The following is a 19386-nucleotide window of genomic DNA, read 5'->3' as shown; positions in this document are numbered from 1 at the left end:
GTTGGCAGTTCAATTCGCTGTGGTGACCCTTGATTATTAAAGGAACTAAGCCAAAAAGAAAATAAATGAATGAATGAATGAATGAATGAATGAATGAATGAATGAATGATAAAACAAATAAAAGTAAATAAAATAAAACCAAAGTTAATAAAATAAAATAAAACTAAAAAAGAAATAAAATAAATTAAAAATAAAATAAGATAAAATTAAATAAAATACAAGTAAATAAAACTAATTTAATTAAAGTAAAGTAAATAAAATAAAAGTAAAAAACAAAAGTAAAAATCTTAATTAAATAAAAGAAAAAGTAAATTAAATTACATTAAACAAAAGTAAATAAAATACATTGAGATAAAATACAAATGTATTGTTAAACAGAATCTTTAAATTCTTGAAATAAAATAAAATTTTATTAAATTAAATTAATCAAAAGTAAATCAAATTAAATTACACAAACGTAAATAAGTAAATAAAAACAAATAAAAAATAAAAGTAAAAAAAAGTAAATAAAATACATTATTTAAAACATTTTTAAAAATGTTGTAATATACACGTTTTATAAACGTGTTACAAAAACTAAATATACAGTTGAAGGCAGAATCATTAGCCCCACTTTGATTTTTTTTTTCTTTTTTAAGTATTTCTTAAATGATGTTTAACAAAGCAAGGACATTTTCACAGTATGTCTTCTGAAGAAAGTCTTATTTGTTTTATTTTGGCTAGTAAAAAAGCAGTTTTTAATAAAAAAAAATAAAAAGACAAAATAATTAGCCCCTTTTAGCTATATATTTTTTCAATAGTCTACAGAACTAACCATTGCTGGCAGCTAGTTCTCTGCAAGTCTCACATGCACTGAAGCTAAAGGGCTGTGCCCGGTCAGTACCTGGATGGGAGACCACATGGGAAAGCTAGGTTGCTGTTGAAAGTGGTGTTATTGAGGCCAGCAGTGGGCCCCCAACCTGCGATCTGTGTGGTTCTTAATGCCCCAGTATAGTGACGGGGACTCTATACTGCTCAGTGAGGCGTTAAACCGAGGTCCTGACACTCTGTGGTCTTTAAAAATCCCAGGATGTCCTTTGAAAAAGTGGTTTAACCCCGGCATTATGGCCAAATCTGCCCACTGGCCTCTGTCCATCATATCATGCCTCCCCATATCATAAATGGCTTTATCACTCTGTCTCCTCTCCACCAATCAGCTGATGTGTGGTGTACGGTCTGGCGCAAAATGGCTGCCGTTGCATCATTCAGGTGTCATCCAGGTGAATGCTGCACACTGGTGGTGGATGAGGAGATTCCCCCCATGTGTAAAGCGATTTGATTGCCCAGAAAAGCGCTATATAAATGTAAGGAATTATTATTAATTAATATTATTATTATAAAATAACTTGCCTAATTACCCTAACCTGCCAAGTTAACCTATTTAAGCTTTTAAATGTAACTTTAAGTTGTATAGTTTTGTCTTGATAATATTAAATAAATATTAAATAAATCAGTTAATAGAAATGATTTATTAAAACTATTATGTTTATAAATGTGCTAAAAAAAATCTTCTCTCTGCCAAACAGAAATTGGGGAAAAAATAAACAGGGGGGCTAATCATACTGACTTCAACTGTATGTGTGTGTGTGTGTGTGTGTGTGTTTGTGTGTGTGTATATATATATATATATATATATATATATATATATATATATATATATATATATATATATATATATATATACTAAAATGTACAGAGAAAATCATAAATGTAGCATTAAAGTTAGATTTTCTTTACTTTTAAATCTAACACAATTCCTACAAATTACTTGTGGCCTTAAGAATTTATAGTTCTGCTAAACTGCAGAATTAAAATTTATCTAAACGTATAATTTTGTGTTACACAAAAGACAGACAATCCGACAAGTTTGGACTGACATAAGTGTGAGCAAATGAAGAATTAATTCTTTAAATGCATAAATCCTTGCATGTTTCCTTCTTTTACTTTTAAATTTATCAACAGGAAATGAAGAATTCTGTCTTTTATCAGTGCTTTATGACAGCTGGGTTATGTATATGCATACGAGTGAAGAAAAACATCTGAAAGACTTCACACCATATATAAAGGTGGTAAGGGAAAAAAAAGTTTTGAAAACAGTCCTCTTTAAATGTGCTAGTCTTGGCACGGGCAGACCAGACCTGCACGAGTCTGGACAGCATCAATCATAAGCAGCTTTGAGTTTCCTCATTACGCCTTCCCGGCATCCACCAGTCATACATACTCACAAGGAGAGTGGCAAAGGGTTTGGGAGAATCAAACCCAACTGCCGTTAATACAACACTAGTTTTAAACAAAATCAAAACTGTTTATTGGCCATTTCATTTGCAGCCTTTTGGGGTCCTAAAAATGTTTTTAACCCCAATACAGCAGTACTTGTGAAAGTTGCTGTTGTGAATGTTTTCCTACATTCTGAGCTGATTTGAAGTGCAAATTTGCCCACATCTTTCTCTGTGCTTCAGCAAATGGAATTACAGTTGAAATCAGAAGTATACATACACTGTATAAAAACGCACATAACCATTTAAAAAGTCAGATGTTAATGTGACTAAACTTTTTCTCTTTTAGATATGTTAGGTCTAATAAATTTGTTTCTGTTATGCTTAAAAGCAGAATAATGTAAGAGATATTTTTTTGTGAAATTGTTATAACTTTTCTTGAAAGTAACGTTTACATAAAACAAGATTATTATGCCTCTGAAAAAGCTCAGATGATGATGTCAAGGTTTTTGAAAGTTTCTGATTGGCCTATTGACAACATTTGAGTTTATTGGAGACACAACTGTAGACTACTATTTAAGGAAAACCTCAAACACACTGCATCCTTGTGTGACAACATGGGAAAATCAACAAGCCAGAATCAACAAAAAAGCCAGATTACAATTTGCTAAATTACACTGGAAAAAAGAAATGCATTTTGGAGACATGTCCTGTGGTCTGATGGAACTAAGATTGAACTGTTTGGCCATAATGACCATTGTAATTTGTAGCTAACTGTAATTCCCAATCCTGTCCAGCTGATGGCGATTGCCCTTGTTTTGTCTCCTCTTTGTCACGGCTGCGTACAGTTGCAAATATCTCACAGCAGCTGAGTGTGAGAAGTTTCTTTAAACGTTCAATTAGTTGTGATATTAATAATAAAGGTGAAAAAAGAGGAAGTGATGCAGGGGACGATGAAGAACAACCAGACAAAAATGCTCAGTCGCCTACAGCTGTTACGGGCCAACCAAGCGGCAACAAGGAGGTCAGGTGGTTTGGAGTGCGTTGTGAGCAGAGGGGTGAAGCCGCGCCCCTGGTGCTGCAGTATTTTTTCCCGGTGAAACGAGTGCTTGCAAGACCGGGAAATCCCACATTCAGAAAATCCAGCAACCTTATGATCACTTTCCTAGGAGAAATGTTTCCTGACTACAAAACGCTGGCTGAAGTTGCGCTACCCAGATAGCAGGTAGTAATCGGCCCGAGCTCGGCTGCCCTTCGGCGCCTCCGGCTCCGGCTCCAACTCGGCATCAGCAAGTGTTATCCGGGCCGAGTATGGCCCGCAGCTCGCTCCTACACATGTGTTTGTAATGCTTCTGTAAAGCACTGGCCCGATTCCTCTTAACCATATCTGGCCCGATTCTGTCTGCAGAGTCCGAGCCACTTCTGGCAAGGACTCTCCAGTGTGACAGCAGAACGCGGCTTCAGCCTCCAGAACTAATTTAAAACTGTCACGAGAAGTCAACTTACCGAGGCTAAGACACAGAATTTAATGACAAATGCCTCTGCATCAGTCTCTCTTGATGCGTTTGATTACGCACAGGCAAGCACCCAGTTCAGGTCGACGCAGGAGGAAGATATGAGGTAAGGCAAATAGGAGGTTTTGTTCATATGTCTGCAAATTAATTGACAGTCAATAATAGGTTATGATGGAATTTTTACACACACACATATATATATATATATATATATATATATATATTCTACACAATTCCCCATCATGAAAATGTGATAAAAGATTTTTTTAAATTGTTGCAAATTTATGAAAATTAAAAAAACCTGAAAAATCACATGTACATAAGTATTTACACCCTTTGCTCAATACTTTGTTGATGCACCGTTGGAAGCAATTACAGTCTCAAGTCTGAATATGATGCCACAAGCTTGGCACACCTGTCTTTGGGAAATTTTGTCCATTACTTTTTGCAGTACCTCTCAAGCTTTATCAGGTTGGATGGGAAGTGACGGAGTACAGCCATTTTCAGATCTCTCCAGAGATGCTCAATAGAATTTAGATCTCGGCTCTGGCTGGGCCACTCAAAGACATTCAACAAGTTGTTGTGAAGCCACTCCATTGATATTTTGGCAGTGTGCTTTTGGGTCATTGTCCTGCTGAAAGATGAACCGTCACCCCAGTCTGAGGTCAAGAGCACTCTGAAGCAGATTTTCATTTAGGATGACTCTGTACATTGCTGCATTCATCTTTCCCTCTATCCTGACTAGTCTTCCAGTTCCTGCTGCTGAAAAACATCCCTACAGTATGACGCTGTCACCACCATGCTTCACTGTAGGGATGGTATTAGCCTGATAATGAGCGGTGCCAGGTTTTCTCCAAACGTAATGCCTGGCATTCACTTCAAAGTGTTAAATTTTAGTCTCATCAGACCAGAGAATTTAGTTTCTTATGGTCTGAGAGTCCTAGTGGCTTCCGTCTGGCCACACTACCATCAGGCCTGATTGGTGGATTGCTGCACAGATAGTAGTCATTCTGTATGGTTCTTCTCTGTTCACAGAAGAAAGCTGAAGCTGAGACACAGTGACCATCAGGTTATTGAATACCTCCCTGACTAAGGTCCTTCTCCTCCAATCACTCAGCTTAGATGGCCCACAGCTGTAGGAAAAGTCCTGGTGGTTCTTTTTTCTTATTGTCGTTATGGGTTAGTGTATGTAGAATTTTGAGGAAATTAATAATTTAATCCATTTTGAAATAAGGATGTAACATAAAAAAAATGTGAAAAAAGAAAAGCGCTATGAACACTCTCCGGATGCACTGTATATATCCAGTTATCCTGAGTGAAAATCTTCTCCAGAGTGGACCTAAAGTTTACCTTCCAACAAGCAAAGACCCTAAGCACACAGCTAAAATAATGAAAGAGTGGCTTCACACCAACTCTGTGACTGTTCTTTAATGGCACAGCCAGAGCCCTGAATTAAACTTTATTGAGCATCTTCAGAGAGACCTAAAAATGGCTTTTCACGAACGTTTAACATCCAACCTGACAGAACTGGAGGGGACCTGCAAGGAGGAATGGCATGGATCCTCAAATCCAGGAGTGAAATCTTGTTGTACCTTTCCCAAAAAGACAGTGTTAGGTTAAAATAGTGCTTCTACTAAATACTGAGCAAAGGGTCTGAATACTTAGAACTAGGGTTAGATACTGAAACCCTGTGTTATTATAGCACCGGTACCTTTGAAACCGGTATGCACTGGACCGTATCAAGAAATGAATTTTGGTGCCACTGCTGATGTGACAAGAACATAAAGCAGGTCGCGCACCACAAGTGACAGCGACACGCAGCGCCATGCATTTTAGAATTTGCAAGTCAGCGGCTGTTAGCGGCGCCCAGCCACGACTCACGACTGTTCATATTTCTGCCGCGCCACAAAGCGCCATCTGAATAGTTTTATTTTAAACAACATACAAATGTGCAAGTTTGTTGTTTGATATTATCAACTGTGATGTGCGCGCTGTGCCGCGACTCTGAGCAGCGCATTCGCTGTTTGACGCTATTAAGAAGTATAAAGGCCCACATAAGAATGCATTGTGTCACACTATCTCTAGATGTTTAATTCTAAACAGCTTTGAGGCGTACGGATATCATCGATATCAGGCGTTTGTTACTGTAGCTTATAGAAGGCAAATCGCACAGTACGGCGCATGCGGTGAGTGACTCACTTCATCAACACCCATGATTGCGTTCATCTAATTTGCTTGAGCTAAGCATTCTAACGTATGGCTATATTTTACAACCAAGGATTCTGACACACCAACATGCAGCAGATGCTTTACAAAAGTTGCGTGTAAGGGGGAAACACATCAAACTTATGAAATGTAAGGGCTCATGGAATCAACCTAAAGGTGAGGAACGGACTGTCTTTGACAGCTTGTAACATGATCTGGCACTTTCAGTGAGTTTGTTTACATGGAAACCAATGATCTGATTTTAATATGATTAGGACAAAACTATGATCAAGAGTCTACCACGTAAATAGTGATTTTTGATTATCTTAAAGGACCACAGACACAGACTGCGGAGGAAATATTTATAGGGCTGGTGACGCAATGAGTTACTGTATCTATGTGCTATAACATGTAACTGGGAATCATGAACGTAAGATTCAAAAAGCAACTCATGTAAACATCTGAATCATACTTTTGTCTTATTCAGATTAAGGCAAATCCTTAGATCACTGATGTCCATGTAAAAGTAGTCACAAACCCCAAACCCAGAAAAAAGGTGTTCCCTGATTTTGATGACAGCCTTTCCACAGGTTAGTAAGCTAATGTAATGTTAATAGCATAATGCAAATCTTGCAATATGCTATTTTAGCATAATGGTTCAGGCACCGTTTTAACACTGTTTTAAAAGTATCGGTTTAGCACCAGTATTGAAAAAAAATAATAATAATTTATACCCAACCTTACTTAGAACTATGCGATATTTCAGTTTTATCTTTTAATAAATCTACAAAAATGTCAACAATTCTGTGTTTTTCAGTCAATGTACAGTACTGTGTGTACATTAATGAGGATGAAATTAACCAATGATTTAACAAATGGCTGCAATATAATAAAGAGTGAACAGACTACAGGTTGCCAAATGATTTTCTTAAGTTGTTGGATTACCTCATATGTTGGTGGATAAGACATGTCACTGCTTTACTCCCACTCTGATTTAAGAACTGTTCAGCATTTAAGCAAGAAAACAATTTGATCAGTCACAATATGATTGAACTAAGTATTAAAAGCTAAAATAAACATGCTAGCAATGGCAAACGGTCATAAAAGTTGATTTCTGTAAGATATAAAGTTTGATTCATTTTTTGGTAAAGTCAAAACGTTTTACACTATTCGACTTGGCAGTGAACTTAATCAAACTGCAGAGCATGGGAAAGTCTGGCTCATGTCAGCGGTTGATTTTTGATGTTTATGTGTATTTTTAAACACTCAATGGACACATTTTACAAAATGTCAAAGTGCAGGAGGAAGTGGAGCAAACCATTAACCTTTCAGAGGTAAAAGTTTTGTAAATGACTTCCTCATTCAGATACTTTTCTCAATCCCAGGGTATGTTTACGTAACAGCAAAGTATTTAAAAAGTACCCACGCAAACCTATTTATTGAAGCTCAAGATTTTGTGGATTACATGGTTTTCAACTCATGTTTAAAAGTATTCCGTATGTGTATCTAAAGCTTCTAGCGAGTAATAAACTCGAAACTTCAAATATTGTGTCTGTTTTGGAGGATTCCTTTCATTTTTTCCTCTATAAACAAAGTATACTGTATATATTGCTTTGATTTTATTATATTTATAAAGAGTGATGTCTAAATGATAATAATTTGGAGCGATTAGTTGATTAACTGAAATCTACATTGCAAGCATATTTACCAGCTTAAATCTCCCAATGCATTGCTACTGTATGTTTATTTTCTGTTTCCTTGCAATTAGGATGATGCATAATGCACTGAATCTAAATAGTAATGTGAACAAAATGCTGAAATTATCCAACCGCTCAATTAAATACTGTATGTGTATACAAACCCCGCTGCCCTGCGGTCCTCCTGTGTAAAATGACCCTCATTTGGGCGCTGTGTTTGGAGACCGCAGTAATCAATCAAACATGATTAGGTTAAATGACATAAGGCAGCAATGTTTGAGCCGGGCCGTGTGGCGACTTTCCTCCCTGCCATGGTTACCAGCCTCCTCCGTAATTAAGAATGTGTCTATTGTGCCCCAAAGCTGTGCAATTAAGTCAAGCATTTAAGGAGCGGAATTCTTCTAATAAATGCTTGTTCATAATGACAATGCAGAGGCAAGTGCTGGACTGCTATGTTGTAGAAACTTAAGCATTCTGGCCATAATGGTGGTCAAGTGGTTGAAGTGTTTGGTCAGATATATCATGAGGTTGACTTTCAAAGCCAACTTAAAATATTAGCGAGGAAAGGGAAGCAGATCTGGCTAAGCTGATTATATTTATAGTATAAATTATTATTGAAGATTAAAGAGAAAAACCTTTTCCAATAATTGTGGCCCATTTTTTTCACATTTTTTTTCACAAAAGTGGGGATGCATATTGATTATGTGTATGTGAATAAAAATTAACCTGGTTTCTTGACATTTTTTGAAGAATAAAACATATATTTATATGTTGAGCTTTTTTTATGAAATAACAAAAAGGTGCCATGTTTTTCCGACTGACGTCATTCTTTTGAACGGTTTAAGACTGTAAATATTACAGAGACCCAGCTTAAACTTCAAACAGGCAAACTACTAAAACTGTATTACATTATATAGTACAATATTTTGTATGTGCAGTACAGTAACTAAATAATTATAGCTAATGTTCAAAGTTTATTTCACATTTATTCACACTTTCTGTTGATTATAGGACTTATATTTTGTATACATTGACGTTCCTATATTTATGATCCACAGAAGCTTGTATTAAATATTTTACAGTGCATTTAGCCAGGAGAGTTGTTTCTCATTTATTTTCTATTTACCTCATTCTTTAATATGCAATTGCGCTCAGTTTTAAGATCCTAATTTTTCAGATTCAGCTGCCTATAGGAAAAATGACTATAAATAGCAGAAAACAAACAAACTGCTACAAACTAGTGTTGTGACATACTGATACTGGCATCGGAGATGAGGATCCACGTGCAGTTTTTTTTAAGAGATTAGTCCAGCAAGCAACAATCAAAACAAGGGCAAACGGTCAAAAACACAACAAGGCAAGACAATAACGTTTAGAAATATTATAAACAACAAGACTCGATGTGTGCTGCAATGTGAAGAGCAATGTGTGTGAGTGAGGTGTTTTTATTATCTGGCAGTGACATCACAAACTTCAGCTACATGTTTGCGATAAAGGGGGATCTGGGCCAGGTGTTTAGGTCAAGTGTGCCGCAAGCCTGCGTTTGAGTGAAGGTCTTGACCGTTAGATCGCCCCCTGGGAGCTGGCTGCAGTACAAGTCATAAAGCCCGCCTCCTCCGTGTTAATGAAGGAGACTTGAGCCCAAATAAAAAAAATTATTAAACTTGCAATAAAAAGTCCCGAAAGATGGTTCTGGTCGATTAAGGCACTGGTTATTGTGCTGAAATAGGTGCAGATCTTCATTTTTGTAAACAGTTTGTTTTTAGCAGTAATTTAATGCTGGGCGTGTCATCGTGATTGACAGCTGTGATTGACAGTTTCTCAAAGCAGCGCATCTGAGCTTCGGCAGGAGACTGAAGTGTTATTATTCGATTTCTGTGTTATTTTACCATGACAAAATGAGTTCAGTAGTAAACTACAGTTTCTGACGTACATGATCCTGGTGGAACACTGTTTATTCGCTAAAGTCAGGGCTTTTTTCAGGCTTATTAGTTTGCTGACACACCTACCCACCCAGATGGCAAAATACACTCGGACCAGTTCGGCTAGATTCTCGCCTGACTTACCCCTCAGAGCTCAGACTGACTACCTCAACTGGACCTTCTCCGGATGCCTGGACTCACTGCCCAATTCCAGCCTGAGTCAATCGAGCCAGATGCGGCGGCCGAGCGAGCCGGCGCTGCCGCATGCGAGCCGGAATCAGCCCGCGACGCCGCAAGTATGTTATGCGCTGCAGCCCGGAGCTGGCGCGATTGAATATATAAAACCCTCATATTTGTTAACGTTATTACATCCATTTGTGTTGATATGACAGCAAACGCATGCTGAGAAGTTCGGGGGGCGTGGTTGATTTTACATAAAGCGTTTGGTTGGAAGCTCGACCAGTGGCGTAGCGCAAAATGCGGAGGCCCCCCTGCAGGGATCACCCAGGGGGCCCCCAGTTGAATCACTGATCGCACGGCCATTCCTGACAAAAAGCTTGTGTTTGTGTGTACAGAAATGTGCTATTCACCCTCCCTGTTAAATTTGATCTAATCCGTGTCCTGAAACACACCTCCTCTCCTGCTTTCACTTCTCATACTGACGGAGGAGCGATTTGTTCGTGTATGAATCTCCGTTATGAACGACTCGTCTCGTACACTAGCCGACAACAACACAAGTTTCTGGCAGCGCAGCATCCCGTTGTCTTATTTCTTTTGCATTGTTTGCTGATTTTATTCAACAAAACTAGCATAAGCCGAGTATTTAGTGCGAGTTGGAGCTACTTTGCCTTATGATTAATGCAGTAAGTGACTGTATTATCATCAATAACGTTACTTGTTTAGCACAAATTTCAGAACATAGAAAAAGTAAAAAAATTTAATCTTACTTATGAAATGTTCTGCCTTTGTGCTTTGTTTTCTTTGTTTGCTCGTTACTACACTCGTCGACAGCGCTAAAGTCTTGCATCTTCACGTAATAATACTGTCTTGTCTAGTGCGGTTGAATGACATTTGTCCTGGGAACACTGTACCAATGTGGCGGCGCTATTGACGCATCAGGGTCCCTATGCGATATCTAGTGTATATATCTATGTCACAAATTGAGGACCAGGGAAAGGAGGCGGGGTGAAGCGACAACGCGGGGATTCCTTCACAAACTGAGGAGCGATCACAAACCTGAAAGCGGCGAGAGCGTCAAAGTAGCCAGAAGTCATTCATTTTTAACGAGAACCGGCGGCGAGAAACAGCGGCGCGTCTTCATTGGCTATGACGCGGTTCGGCGGCAAGCAATCAGAATGAAGTAGTCCACCGCTTAAGAGGAGTTCAGAGAACACAGACCTGTGAACTTTGGTTCCGACTACAGTTGTTCCCAAGAGTTTGATTATTGCGGTTCCTGGATTTATTTTCAGTTATTGAAAATCGCGACGACGTGGGGCCCCCTAATCAAGCGGGGCCCCCCCGCGGTGCGTGCCCTGCGGGCCCGTCCGCTACGCCACTGAGCTCGACTCTGCTCATTTTCGCGGCTCCTCCTCTGGCTCCATCAGACAGTCCTTCTGCACATGTCAAGGCTCCAATTTCAGCAGTTTTTTGCGACAGTTTGTGCCCGTCAAGCAGGCGTTTTGCCCTCAAGGCGTTCAATGGGAAAAGGGGCTGTTGCGTCGTCCATATTTTTTACAGTCATTGGTTTAAGTACAGATGATGGGATTTGTAGTTTATTTCAGTGACAGAATTGTAGTCCAGGTAATGCAAGGCCTAAATCGCTGGTGATCAGGAAAAGTGTGTTCATGAGTATACATAAAAAGAAAAAAAATACATAAAAATACATAATACGTGAAGAACAAGATCAGTAGTTTTTATTGTGTACCAATTTTATTCTGCATAGCACTTGTTGTGATGTTTAGAATCTTGAATCTTAAATGTCAGACGTAAATACCATGTTGTCAGACAGAATAACAATGTTTTCACTTAAGGTAAGTTGAAAAAATGACAATATTTTAATTTAAATTTCAAAAGAAATGCTATCAGACCATTAAAATAAAACAATTATTAACATTCTACACAAACCTATCCCTACTACAGGGTATATGCAGGAATCCTAAAAGTGATCTTAAATCCTTTTTAAGACTTTTTAGTTATAGACCTTCTCTGAATATTTTAAGACCCCATCGCCACTTCAAGTTCTAATCAGTATCAAACCTTTAACTTAATAAACAGTTGTAGTTAAATAAATCAACAGAACTCATGTAAGCTTGTAAAAAACACATCTTGAAAGAATAAATTACACGGCTGTTTTCAGCAACAGGCTTTAGCCACTGTTTAAAGTCTTCTTTCTCCAACCAGGGGTATGCAAACTTACATTTTCCCATTTTGCTATTTGTTTCGCTTCATGTGGAGAGCATCACATCAGCTTCCTGCATTTGTTGCAAATTACGCGACATCACCCGGACGGAGAAGCTTGGCCGGATGCGTCCCGGCCTAAAGCCTGAGCATGTAGTTGTTAATATTAGGAGAAAAATAACTATATTTATGCTTTTTTAGAGTGACACACTTTGGGCACCGCTTGAACTAAATTTAAGACTAAAAACGTGATTAGGACCTTTTAGTATCTATTAAGGGCCTTATTTATTTATTTTTTTTATAATTGGTTTATCAATTTTTTATTCTTTTTAGGCCCTGTAAACTCTAAAACTCAGACAGTCCTAAGGATTTGGCTAATGAATAAAACGCAACTGCAGTTTGGAGGAAACTGTGTGTGTAGAAAACACAAAAAAGTGACTGGAAAAATACCAAAACCAACAGTTGCCCACACACACACATTTACCACATTCACACACACAAACAAAAACATACTGTAGATGCACAAAGAGTATGAAAAAGCTAAATTGTTAGCAGGAGAAAGCAATAATGACAAGTATAGTGAGCAGAAGAAAAAAAAAAACAGCGAGGAGTGAAGTAGATCCAGAATAAGAGCTGGGCCAGAGTTCAGAGGATTGAGGAGGAGGCGAGTTGTCGTCAGTATGACTGAGTTTGTGAGTGAGGCAGAGCTGTTCTGCTGCCGTGATGGAGGGTGATATAGATTAATGAGCGCGCACAAACGTCAGCACAGCGACGGCCTTCATAGCGATTCACCGCACACAAACACCACGTAAATGACTGCAGCGCTACAGCTACAGTCTTTACCACACAGAGGCCTGCTTGGACTCAGCTGCTGTTGCAATGCTGTGAAACTATAGCATCAATCTTGACGGATCCGATGGGTATTACATCACACGAGAACAGATAAAACCAGATCGGATGAGTTGTTGTGAATGTACACCTGTGACTGCACATTAGCCGCTTTCCACATTATGCCACGTCGCATAGCAACCCTACAGTTAGGCTAATGAACGATATTATTTAGCGGAAGAGTTGCTTATTAGATGTGCTACAGTACATGTTGGTGGCAGGTTTAGCTGCAGCATGCGTTAATTACTTTGTAGATTTATGCACAAGAAGAATGGTGTAGAGTTTGCAACAGGAATTTAGGATTGCATACTAATGAAGGAGGACAATTGAAAGTATAAATGCACTTAGTTGTAAAGCATATTGTATTCATCTTTATTTAAAATTTGCAGAAATCATTTATCTGATGATAATTGCAATGAATGAAAATTTGGCAACACTTTTGTAGTACCAATTCTCACAATAAACTAGCGGCTTATTATCTACCAAGTATATTTGATGCATACATTTTATCCCTAATCCTACTCAGTGGCTTTAATGCAATTATTTTAGTGTAAGTTAATGTAATTCAAATTAACTGAGAACACCGAGAAGAGTTCAGTGAAGATTATTTATTATTATTAGGCCGTTATTTGATTTAAGTCGAAAGTCCTATTTAATTAGATAAATAGAACTTTTACATTTAACATTCAGCATGCATTGCTCTTCTTTAACTGTACAAAGCAAAGCTAGTTTTTAGTATTGCTTTTAATTTATGAGGATTTCCGTCATTTTTAACTATTTGTTAAATTTTGTATGCAATAGTTTTTTGTATTATTGTTTTGTACATTTGCGCTTTGAGTTTGACAAAAGAGCTTAACATTCATTCATTCATTCATTCATTCATTCATTTTCTTTTCGGCTTAGTCCCTTTACTAATCTGGGGTCACCACAGTGGAGTGAATCGCCAACGTATCCACCATATGTTTCATGCAGCTGATGCTCTTCCAGCTGCAACCTGTCACTGGGAAACATCCATACACTCCCATTCACACACATACACTACGGACAATTTAACCTACCAAATTTAACTCTACCATATGTCTTTAGAACAGTGGGGGAAATCGGAGCACCCGAATGAAACCCACATGAACACGGGGAGAACTCTACACAGAACTGCCAGCTGACCCAGCCGAGGCTCAAACCAGTGACCTTCTTACTGTGAGCCTATTGTGCTACCCACTGCGCCATCCTGACGCCAAGCACTTAACAAATAAAATGTATTATTATTATTATTATTATTATAGTTGAAATCGAGTTGGCTTAATAAAATCAGTTAAGTTCACATATGCTGCATTTCAACTTAAATTTTGTTAAACTGATTTTAAAAAGTTGACTCTTGTATAAGTAAAAAGAAAACTTGTTGTAATAGAGTAAATTAACATAAAATATGTTTTCAACTTTCTGCATTGTATTATTATATACACTCACTGGCCACTTTATAAGGTACAACTGTCCAACTGCTTGTTAAGGCAAATTTCTAATCAGCCAATCACATGGCAGCAACTCAATGCATTTAGGCATGTAGACAAGATTTGCTGCAGTTCAAATCAAGCATCAGAATGGGGAAGAAAGGAAAGTTAAGTGACTTTAAATGTGACATGGTTGTTAGTGCCAGACGGGCCGGTCTGAGTATTTCAGAAACTGCTGATCTTCTAAGATTTTCACGCACAACCATCACTAGGGTTTACAGAGAATGGTCCAAAAAATATAAAATATCCAGTGAGCGGCAGTTCTGTGGGCGCAAATGCCTTGTTGATGTCAGAGGTCAGAGGAGAATGGCCAGACTTGTGCGAGCTGATAGAAAGGCAACAGTAACTCAAATAACCACCCATTATGACCGAGGTATGCAAAAGAGCATCTCTGAATGCACAACATGTCAAACCTTGAAGTGGATGGGCTAAAGCAGCAGAAGACCACACAGCCTACCTGAGTATTGTTTTTGACCATGTCCATCCCTTTATGACCACAGTGTACCCATCTTCTAATGGCTGCTTCCAGCAGGATAATGCACCATGTCATACAGCGTGAATCATCTCAGACTGGTTTCTTGAACATGACAATAAATTCACTGTACTCAAATGGCCGAACCAGATGTCAATCCAATAGAGTATCCTTTAAATGTGGTGGAACAGAAAATAGTAAATATGGCTGAAGTAATGTTTTCTTTTGTTTTTAATTATTATTAAATAAATTAGGAAATTACCCATAGCAACTTAAATGTATAATGCTTGCTAAATACATAAGCTTGGATTTTTTCCCTTCTAAGAAAAAGTTTGGGCACCTCTGGTTTAGAGGCTGGCTATATTCATACACCTTTGCCAAACAACTCTGTTACACCCCTTATAAAACAGATGTTAGCATAATAGGTCCCATTTAAGCATTATTGATATGTTAGTAATAATGAAAAAAATGTTTTTTTTTTTTGTATAAATGTTTTTTCTTGATATTTTAGATGTAGTTTCCTTTTTTTAAGTTCAACTACAGCAAATTGACGTGTTGTACGAGCTAAGAAAAAAATTCTTGTAAAAGCAATGATAGAGTAAATAAAATTTTCATTTTGGGGTAAAATATCCCTATAAGGTCTAGAGGTCTGGATGTTTTTTTTTTTTTTTTTTTTTTTTCCTAAAAAAGTTCAAGAACTGCAAGTGTGTGTAGTTTTATACTTGTACTGACTCCAGGTAGGGTCACACCATAAAACACATGACCCACACCATGAAAATACTGCCAAGAATTTGGATATGATATTAAAGTTAAGATCTTCCAGGGCATAACAAGACCTCTGAACTGTGGCAAAATCACAACGCTGTGTGATTGATTGCCTTAATTTATCATGTAAAAGTAAAAAGGACTTTGAGCACTGTATCATATTGAAAAACAGTAGACCTGTAGCCCCCGGTTAGAGTCTCGTCTCCTGATCTGAAAGGCTTCGGTTGGAGTGTCAGAGCCAGTTAGTGAAATCCTGTGGATCAGATCAATATCGCACTGGTTAAGGGAAGGGAGAGACTCTTAGTGGCTGTCATTTTCAGGCCTGTGGGTTGTGTGTTTGTCAGTGTCAAATCAGCAGCTCTGCTATATCTGCCCCTACAGGGCCAACCACAATCACAGCACACAGATCTTTAAAACAGCACTGGCCAATGTTACATTTTAGCAATTTTGTGTTACTGGTAATTTTAATAGAATGCAACACATAGTGTTATGTTCCTGAATCACTGTATGGTCAGCATATTGCAGGTTAAGTATACATAAATATTTAAAGGGAAATTAAGATGTTTAATGTAAATTGGTGTATTTACATATAAAAAAATAAGCTACAAGTTAAAAAACACAAATTTTTATTTCAATGATAGCTAAACTTTACTCCAATTCTCAGTATGACATAATACTTTAGATTTTATTTTAATATGCTGACTTGGTAATCTAAGAAACATTTTTTTATTTTTATTATTATACTGACAAAAGTTCTGCTGCTTCAAAATTGTATGGCTTTTAATGAGATTCACAAGCGGATGGATTTATGCATAGATGAACAGACAGATGGATGGCATTAATGATGGATGTATGGATTTAAATGTAAACTTAAGGATGGATGTATTTATTTAAAGATGGATGTATTGATTTTTAGGATGGATGAATGAATGGATGGATGGACTCCATGAAATAATGATGGACAGGAGGATGGTGGACGGATGGATGGATGGATGGATGGATGGATGGATGGATGGATGGATGGATGGATGTACGGATGGATGGATGGATTGAGGAATGGATGGATGGATGGATGGGTGAGTGGATGAATAGATAGATTCAATGATAAAATGATGGATATCTGACAGACAGACAGACAGACAGACAGACAGACAGACAGACAGACAGACAGACAGACAGACAGACAGACAGACAGACAGACAGACAGATAGATAGATAGATAGATAGATAGATAGATAGATAGATAGATAGATAGATAGATAGATAGATAAACAACTTTTAAAAACAATACGCCTATTTCCTTCAAGTTATGAGCGCCCACAGATGAAAGATGAACTGCACTTTCATTTCATTTCAATGATATCTTGTATCCAACAAAGATAAAGTTTAATAACATCTAATAATAGTTCATTTTATGTGTTACTCCATAAAAAAATAACCAACGTCTTCTATGTATGATGGCAACATTGAAGATTATTGCCCTGCATGTGGTCCGTCGCTAGACCGCTCTCAACCGTTTTGTGTTTACAAGCTCTTTTGATGATTAGCGCTTCTGTTTACAGTGCTCGCGTTTTATGTGTGCTGTCTCGTAAAACAACACGAGTGGCTGAAGCCCTGGCTCGTTTATTAACATGTCCCCAATGACAACAGTCGCCCATGTCACATTCGCTTCGGCTGAAACAACTCCCATTTCTGCTTTTAATTAGCGTATAGCATGCTATACGGGCCCTGCTAATGTTTAGAGCATGGGTGAACATGGCCGTGCTTAAGAAAGCATTTACCAGGTCTCATCATCGTTATTGCGCATTGATAATTAATGTATAATGATTTTAAAAATTACCCCCCTTGCTTATGAATGCCTCTGTGCGGGGGCGGGTGCAAAAAGTGCTTGATCAATGCCTTATTTTATGTAAACATATTAAATTTTGCTCAACTGCTAACAAAGGTAATTTGAAAAGAATATTGAGAGTCCACAGTGACAGTGTCTGCCGAAGGCACACTGAGATTTCATCGCTTAGAGCTGCAGAGGTCGTAACATCCACCATGCAGGAGGACAAACGTGCATTTGAGTCATCTTCTGTGGGAGTACAAAAGTCATTCTACAAAACAGGGGCTGTTTTATAGAGAGAACATGTACAATATAAACACTGTATACAAACAATGCCTTGCCAAATAAAACACAATGATTAATAACTATTGCTTTATGAATTCTGTAATTAAAAATATCTTTATAATATAAAAATTACTTTGTCAACTCTAATAATCACATTTATTTGTAAAATAGAAACTTGCTTTTCAAGTAAAGCTCCTTTTAAACAATAGGTATCTTGAAACGTGCTGTAAAAATATGGATTATATGTATAAGTAAATATTTTTTAAATAATGATGGATAAATGGAGAGATGGGTGTAAAACAATGATAAAATGATGGACAACTGAATGTATGAATGGATGTATGGATAGATAGATTAAAACCTTGATAACATGATTTATGGATGGGTGTATGGCTGAATTGATGGATGAATGGGAAATCAAATCAATGGGAAAGGGAAATCATGATAAAATTATAAATGAATGAACGGATGGATGAATGGATGGATAAAAACAATGATAAAATGATGGACAATGGATGGATGGATGGATGGATGGATGGATGGATGGATGGATGGATGGATGGATGGATGGATGGATGGATGAATGGATGGACAGACGGACAGATGCATGAATGGATGGATGGATGGATGGATGGATGTAAACCATGATAAAATGATGAACAATGGATGAACAGATAGATGGATGGATGGATGGATGGATGAATGGATGGATGGATGGACGGATGGACAGATGCATGGATGGATGGATGGAGGGATGTAAACCATGATAAAATTATGAACAATAGATGAACAGATGGATGGATGGATGGATGGATGGATGGATGGATGGATGGATGGATGGATGGATGAATGGATGGATAGATAGATGGATGGATGGACGAATGGACGTATTCCATAAAAAAAATTCGAACAGGAGGATAGATTAAAAACCATAATAAAATGATGGACAGATGGATAAACGGATGGATTCAATGATATCTGCAAGTTATATCTCATAATATTAACATTAACATAGCTAGAGATTAAATTTTCTAAAAATTAAACACATCATTCTCTAACAAAGTAGTGACAGAAAATAAAAAATAAACTTGAAAATCACGTAATCAAACTGGTAAAAAGGCATTTCACAGATTGACCTAGAAGATGTAATTGCACTTAGTCTCGCTCCGACTAAAGAACTCACGAAAGACAATTGTCATCACTATTTTATCTTGAAAAAAGCTGAGCCATCAGTTATATTGAAGATCTTGAATTAATATGATATTCTTCTCACCCCCAATCATAATTTCCCCACCTATCATTTCAGTGTTCCGAGTCCATTTCCCGGTGTCTGGGAGTCGAGTCTTTCATCCCAGGTGGAGGTTTAATTCAGGAAGAGATGAGAAATATTAAAACGGAGCGGGCGTCTTCCTGTCAGTCAGGCCTCTGCTTCGCCTCACCCGAGAGCTCCGTGCCGAGGCTCTGACGGTTGGCAGTCCATTTGATCTGCCGCTTTCAAAGGAAGAGAGCAAAGAGTGGCCATCAGAAATCATTTATCTCTCCACATGAGACTCGCCAATTCTGTGACAGCCACCAATCACATCCCGCTTAATCCAATATCTCCTCAGTTAATCTTTTTTTTACAATATCACTCCCGATTCCACGGATGAG

General features: G+C 37.8%; 1 protein-coding gene across 7 annotated transcripts in view; it reads right to left on the bottom strand.

The window, feature by feature from the left end:
• The window catches only part of LOC147832543 (uncharacterized), a 442200-nt gene that overhangs the window by 149251 nt on the left and 273563 nt on the right, over positions 1-19386 (bottom strand). The window contains exon 6 of one of the 7 annotated variants that reach the window (XR_015516715.1): positions 18609-19227. The exons of 5 other annotated variants lie outside the window; for them this stretch is intronic. The gene's annotated coding sequence lies outside the window, so the exon portion shown is untranslated. Of the gene's footprint in view, positions 1-18608; positions 19228-19386 lie in introns of those variants that run through there. One more of the 7 variants, XM_087295665.1, reaches the window with a different exon arrangement.

This window comes from Danio rerio, chromosome 19 (genome assembly GCF_052040795.2).
Source record: "Danio rerio strain M-AB ecotype USA chromosome 19, GRCz13ab, whole genome shotgun sequence".
Classification (NCBI taxonomy): Eukaryota; Metazoa; Chordata; class Actinopteri; order Cypriniformes; family Danionidae; genus Danio; species Danio rerio.
Note: the sequence above shows the minus strand (reverse complement) of the source record. Positions and strands in the feature narration are given on the sequence as shown.